Source organism: Lontra canadensis, unplaced genomic scaffold (genome assembly GCF_010015895.1).
Source record: "Lontra canadensis isolate GAN:19392208 unplaced genomic scaffold, GSC_riverotter_1.0 scaffold25, whole genome shotgun sequence".
In the NCBI taxonomy this organism is placed as follows: domain Eukaryota; kingdom Metazoa; phylum Chordata; class Mammalia; order Carnivora; family Mustelidae; genus Lontra; species Lontra canadensis.
Window position 1 is genome coordinate 17,125,305 of NW_022631019.1, and position 7,515 is coordinate 17,132,819.

Consider the following 7,515-nt stretch of genomic DNA (forward strand, 5'->3'; position numbering starts at 1 on the left):
GGATGAGACGGTGGGTAAAGGCCCTTCTTGCAGGCTTGGTCCAGGATTTCTGGATTCCCCAGGTACCCTGGGCAGGGCTGATGGGACCCACACAGGAAGTCTCTTTTCTCTTTCCCCAGAGAGGCAGGGTGCATCTGGAGGGGGAGGGCCCAGGAGCTGATTTTCTCCCCCTGGTCTTTCCAGTGGGGACAGCCAGCCTCACCAGCCCGTGTCCTGTGAGACTCCGCCATCTACTGGAGGCATCAATCCCATGCTGGGCCTCAGGCAGGGCTGTATCCAGCGCCCAACTGAGGGAGAAGTATTCAGATGGCATCTCTCCCAGCAGGCCCTGGGGAAGCAATCGTTAACATCTGGGCCATCTGACTCCTTCAGGTGACTCTGTTTCCCATACAGATGCTGGTGCCTGAATTAACCTAGGAACGTGAAAACAGCGTTCACTTGCAAGCCTGTGGGATAAGTTTTCACCAAACTGTTATTCATTTCAGTTTTTAAAGGCCTGACGTCCAGTTACTTTAATTTACTAAACACAAATGTTGGTGGTGATGTTTATATGGAAAAAGATTGTGTTATCTTTACAAAGTTTTACTACAAGTACTCTTCTGGGGGGTTGCATAAGGCACGTTTAAATTGTGGTGACTCACTTATCAAACTAAGAAAAAAACCCAGACCAATAGCACATCAGCAAGCATGTGCTGAGACAGACACGCACATACATTTAGTGGGAGTGTGACCTGAAAGAAAGGAAGCTGACACCGGGTTTTCCAGTGTAAGATGGAGGTTTGAGTACAGGTTCTGGAAGTGGTCTAGACCAAGGCTTCATTGTTGACCCTGGGCAGAAGCTATGTTACATGGGACAAAGCACTTTCTTTTTCTGGTCTTAATTTTTTCAACCGGAAATGAGGATCTTGAACACGGTGGATATTTCTCAAGCTTTATTTTTTTCTTACTGTTAATTAAAAAAAAAAGATTTTTATTTATTTATCTGAGAGAGAAAAAGCATAAGTGGGGGGAGGGCTAGAGGGAGAAGCAGACTTCCTGCTGAGTGCGGAGCCCCAGGAAGAAGCTCGATCCCAGGACCCCGGGATCATGACCTGAGCCAAAGTCAGACGCTTAACCAACTGAGCCACCCAGGCGCCCGATGATTCTGAAGCTTTAACTTCATCAGAATCAGCAGGACGGCTGGAAGAGCTCACAGTCCAGAGATGCTGATTTGAGAAGACCAGGTGGGCCTCACAGTCTATGTTTCTTTTTTCTTTTTAAAAGATTTTATTTATTTATTTGATAGAGATTACAAGTAGTCAGAGAGGCAGGTAGGGAGAGAGGAGGAAGCAGGCTCCCTGCCAAGAAAAGAGCCCGATGTGGGGCTCAATCCCAGGACCCTGAGACCATGACCTGAGCTGAAGGCAGAGGCTTTAACCCAGTGAGCCACCCAGGTGCCCCACAGTCCATGTTTCTTAACCAGCTCCCTTGTCACCTGTGTGACAACTGGGTCAAATGTGCCCCTGCAAGCCTTAGCTTCCTCACCTGAGAATCTTCAAAGGGTGATCGCAGGTATTAGGTAAGACAGCACTGCACAAAGCTTTCGTTGCTCTCATGAATCTTAAACATGCTCATAGCATTTGAAACAGTAATTAACTTGCAGAAATCTATTTTAAGAAATTAATCATATGATCAAAGGTGATCAAAGATGGCTACCTTGGTATTATTTATGATAGTGAGAACCAGGAAGCATTCTAAGCACCCAATAATAGAGGTGTTATTTAATAAATTATGGTAATTGATGTGCTGAAATGTAATGTAGCTATTAGAAAGGAAGTTTTAAAAAAAAATCACAATCACTTTGGAAAATGCTCACAATATAATATTAAGAGAAAAGAGCAAAAGGCTTGGATATTATGAGACGATATCTACATGTTAAATAAATGAAGAGGTGCTCAACAAGGGCAGGGGTGGGAGGTAGGGATTTGGGGTAGGGGGTTAGGCCTCTTCCTCTCTCCCCTCTATATTTGAGCCACTGGGGTCTGGGGCCTTATTTCAGTTCCTCAAAGATGCCCTACTTTCTCCACCCTCAGTGTCTTTTGCTGTTCCTTCAACTAGAAATCGCTTCCCTCCTAATTCATCATTCAGATGTCAACTGCAGTGCCATTGCCTCCCTTGGGAGGCCCTCCCTGACTACCCAGGCAAGGTCAAGCCCCACAGTCGTAAACATGTCTTACATTATAGTTCTTGTCCTTCCCTTTCAGATGACTGTCCACCCCATCACAGCACAGGTCTCCCTATCATAGTCACTGCTGTATCCTCTGCACCTGGCTGTCATGCCTGGCACCTAGTAACATGCTCAATAAAATTTTGTGACCAAGTCGACTTAGGTGAAGTCACTCAAGTTTTATTTGGAAGCAAATTGGAATCAGGAGAAGACTTGGTCAGCATCATCATGTTAATCCCTAGGCAATGCTATCCTCAAGCTCTACAGACCTTGGGCAAGTCCTTTCCCCTCGTTGGGTCTTAGTCTTCTCTAAAAGATGAGATGATTGGGTTTCTAGTAGTGGCCGTTGGATTTTAGCTTTAGTGCTGAGTCTGGTGTGTTGACCCGACCATAGGGTCGAGAAGAATTCTGAAGCTGAGTATGAGCTCAGTAGGAAAATGTCTCTGATCAATTAAGGTGGTCTGCAGTGGCTAAGACAGGTCGCAGTAGTCTGCAGGCCAGGTTTTGGCATCCTTGGAATGTAATTCTTAAGGTATTGGGGGGGTGGTGTCAGTGTTTAAACCCTTGAAGAGGCTGAAGGATCTGCTAAAATTTAAGGCCAGTATTGCAAACACAGCTTTGTGCAGGGGCAGGTGGAGAGCTGGTTTTAACTTCAGAGCCAAGGCTGGCGGTCGAGCCCTGGCCTCTCTCAGCTCTGCTCACTGCTCCTTGTGGGAATGGGCTCAAGTGGCCAAACTATAGGACTTCTCAAAAGGAGTGGAATTCCTTGATTTTGTAATCGAATACGGTGAGGCTCTGGCATTTCCCTCGGGACCCATTTGCTTCCCCCTCCTGCCCCTCCCAGTGAGGATAGCTGGAAACTTCTAGATGAATACCCACACATCCCCTCCGCAGGGGTACCTCCTCTTTTCCAAGGCATAGCCTTTGTGTTTCAGAAGATGGAAACTTCAGCCTTCACGTCCCTCCCCAGCTCCCCTTGAAATCCCCCAGACTTAGCCTTGGTTAGCTGTGAGGGTTTTTCTCTGATTATGAAAGCAAATAGCAGTAATGGAGGATGTCCACAGAAGGAGATGTCAATTACAAAAGAGAAGACCCTGAATGAAACAGGGAGCGAGGATCTATTCTACTATCTAATCTACTATTTTTGTAGATTAAGAACACCCACTCCTAAAAAGCAGTGCAAAGTAGTTTGCAAAGATACATTAAAGTCAAGGAGACTTAGGGATCAAAGAGGTAACGCAGAGGGGCTACCTGTGGTGGGGGAGGGAGGAAAGGGGAGAAAAGAAACTCAGTACATTAGTAAATTGATGCAGGAGCGGGGCCTTGCCCAGTGTGCAATGATGCTGAGCTACAGACCGAAGGGGTCTGCTTAAGACTAAACTCAGGGGCACGTGGGTGGCTCAGTGGGTTAAAGCCTCTGCCTTCAGCTCAGGTCATGATCTCAGGGTCCTGGGATCGAGCCCCACATGGGGCTCTCTGCTCAGCAGAGGAGTCTGCTTCCCTTCCTCTCTCTCTGCTTGCCTCTCTGCCTACTTGTGATCTCTGCCTGTCAAATAAATAAATAAAATCTTAAAAAAAAAAAAAAGACTAAACTCACCCAAGGGTCCCCCAGAACAAGCAATAATTTTCAAGAAGGACATTTTTGAAATTCAGGAAAATACAAAAATTGTCTCCAGAACCTGCTGCAGGGAGGAGGTGGCGATCACTGACGTTTCGCTGTGTTTCCCTCTAGGCTGCCTCGCATCCAGGCCAGAGGTGTTGAGGGACTCAGCATGCCCATTGGGGCCCTGGAGACAGAGGAGAGAGGACAGTTGAAGAGATACCTTATGGGGTGATCAACAGAACTGGACTTTGGAGCCAAACTTTGGGTTTGGGTGCCCAAGCCCTGCAAGGGAGTATTTCAGTCTGTTCTTTCTCCTTGTGGCCTGCTCAGCCCCAGCAGTAAATAGCCCATATGTTATAAATAACACTGTGGGCTGGGGTGAGCTCAGATCTGAGACTTGAAGCATTCATTAATAGCCTGGGCACTCATGACCGGGCTCAGACAGCTGTTCAAGCATAGGTGGGGTAGCACCCCAGCTCCAAGATAGCACTCTGCTGGGGCATCTTCAGTAACAGAACGCGGCGTTTGGATTTTTGAGAAGCAGGATAATAGGCATCTGGGGTCTAAACACAGATGGACCTGGGCCTCTATTCCCAGTTCTGCCTGAGAACAGCTGTGTGACCTTGGACAAGGGACTTGCTTTCCTTAAGTCTCGGTTTTCCTAACTACTAATACTACCTAGCATTTATACGCAAAAATTGGAAAGCATCAAATAAATATCAGGGACAAGTGGAAACACAGAGCGAGATGTTGTTGCTGACAAAGACTCTGATAGAACTTGAGCTGGGCTCCTCTGAGCCCCTTTTTCCAAGTCAGCCTTGACCTTGGTCCTATCCTGTCTGAGGTCTGCCCAGCCAGGTCTTAGCAAAGAATCCTGCTAAATCGTACCCACCTCTGAAACACATTAAGTTCCTCATCTCTCACCTTTGATGTCCAAGTCCTTGGCCTGCCTTCAACAAGAACCCCGTTAGGTTGGCTTAGAGTGCCCCTATGGTGGAGGTCTTCTGTGAGTGACTTTCTGTCCACTGACCCTTTACCTCGCTCCTTGGCTGTGAATCCCCAGCTGCCTGTGCTATGCTGGGAGTAGAGCCCCATGTCTCTCCCCTATTGCAGTATTCTTCAGTAAAGTCTTCCTACTGGGATGCCCGTGTGGCTCAGTCAGTTAAGCTCTGCCTTCAGCTCCGGTCATGATCCCTGGGTCCTGGGATCGAGTCCCATAGTGGGCTCCCTGCTCAGTGGGAAGTCTGCTTCTCCCTCTCCTCCTGCTGCTCTCCCTGCTTTGTGTGCTCTCTCTGACAAATACTTTTTTTAAAAAAGTCTTCCATATTGTTTATTTTTCATTTTTCAAAAAATATTTTATTTATGCTTGAGAGAGAGAGAGAGAGAGAGAAAAAACACAAGCATGAGAGTCCTGGTAAAGCCACTCTGGAGAACAGTATGGAGGTTCCTCAAAAAGTTAAAAATAGAATTGCCATGTGATTCATCAATTGCGCTAGGAGATGTTTACCCAAAGAATACAAAAATACTAATTCAAAGGGATACATGCACCCTGATACTTATAGCAGCATTATCTATAGTAGCCAAACCATGGGAACAGCTCAAAGGTCTGATGAATGGATAAAAAAGATGTGGTATATATAGACTATCTATCTATATACATAGATAGATAGTCTATATCTATATCTATATATATAGTCTATCTATATATATAGTCTATCTCTCTCTCTCTATATATATATAGACAATATATACCACATCTTCTCAGCCATGAAAAAGAATAAAGTCTTGCCATGTGTGGTGATGTGGATGGAGCTAGAGTATTATGCTAAGTGAAATAAATCAGAGAAAGACAAGTGTCATTTCACCCATATATGGAATTTGAGAAACAAAACAAATAAGAAGAGGTAAAAAAGAGAGAAGGGGCAGAGACAGAGAGAGAGGGAAAGGCAAATAGACTCTTAACTCTAGGGAACAGACTGATGGTACCAGAGGGGAGTTGGTGGGGGGGACAGGGAAACAGGAGATGAGGATTAAGGGGGGCACTTGTGGTGAGCACAGGCTGATGTAGGGAAGTGATGTAGCAATCTCTGTGTTGTACACCTGAAATAATATTATGCTGTATGATAACTAACTGGAATTTAAATAAAAATCTAAAAAAATAAAAAAGTGGAATGTCCTTGGGAGGGTAAAACTAATAGAGGCCAGAGTGTCAAAGAGTCGAGTTCTGTCTGTTCCTTCAGCCTGGGAAGGTGGGATGGTGTGTAGAGAAGGAGCCCGTGGGCAGGAGGTCCATGTCCAGGCCCCAACTGTGCCCAAGCTGGTTCTGAGCCCCAGTGTCCTCAGCTATAAAATGAACAGGGGTGGGTAAGAGGTTTTGTTTTTAACTTTTTTTTTAAAGATTTATTTATTTGACAGACAGAGATCACAAGTAGGCAGAGAGGCAGGCAGAGAGAGAGAGGAGGAAGCAGGCTCCCCGCTGAGCAGAGAGCCCGATGTGGGGCTCTATCCCAGGACCCTGGGATCATGACCTGAGCTGAAGGCAGAGGCTTTAACCCACTGAGCCAGTTTTTAACTCTTTTTAAGTGTAATCTATGACAAATTCATTTTACATCATGACCCAGTCCACTTCTGTCGCTTACATACTGTACATAAAATTGCAATGTCAATTTCAGGAAATGGTAATAATCCTTACGATGTGGGATACCCTCTGACAGTTTCATTTCTATTTTACTTCTACTTTATTCTACTTCATTTTTTAAAAATGCTCTTTGTAGCCAAAGAAATAATTTTGATCACCCACCGAAGGGTGACGATCTGAAATTTGCAAACCACTCGTTAGAGGGCCTCCCGTCTCTGTCTGAACTCGAGGCTGCCCATGTATTCCTGCTTCCACGTCTGGGTGCTGTTGTTCTGCCAGCCCTCAGGCCCATCCCTCCTGTTTGAACTTGACTCCTCCAGGCCTAACCCAAGTCCTCTTCCTCCCACAGAGAGTCTTCTCTGCCACAGCACCAGTCCCACTTCTCGGGTCTGGTTCATTTTTCGTAAAGGGTCCTATCTACCAATTGCGTACTCAGGTGTTTCCACCTGTGCTTGGGACAGGGGAAGAGTCAAAAAGGCCAAAGACACATTCAGGGTCCAGGTGTTGAGCTGGAGAGCGCAAGATGCATGGAATAGAGATGGTGGGAAGACAGCTAATGAGGGGGGTGACAACCCCTTGGGGGGGTTACCCTCTTTTCACTCCCCAACTGCACTCCTGCCTGAAAGAATTCAGGGGAGTGGAGGAACAGGAGACAGAGAGTTGGGGACAAAATGAGCCACTAGGCTGGGGGAGGAGCAGGAAGAACTGTCCCCTGAACAAAGAGGGGCCTGCGTCCAAGGTCCCAGTGCAGGGGTCAAGGGAAATGGGTCAGAGGGAGGCGCTTCCTGCCGCCTGGCTGGCTGTGCGGCTGGTGATTAAGCAACCCAGGGTGGGGCGGGGGGGGGGGGGGGTGGTCAGCAGCTGCTGTTTCCACTCTGGACGGAGGCCAAATCATCCAATTGGCTGAATACTCCGGACCCAGAGTTGGCTCGAGAAGTGCGGATCGGTTTATCGTGAGCCTTCCAGGAAAACAAAGTTATTTCATGGTATTAAATTGTCAGCTGAACGGTGGCAAATACTCTCCCCTCGACCAAGCTCTCTTCAGGCTCCCCTGAAGGTCTCAGGCCC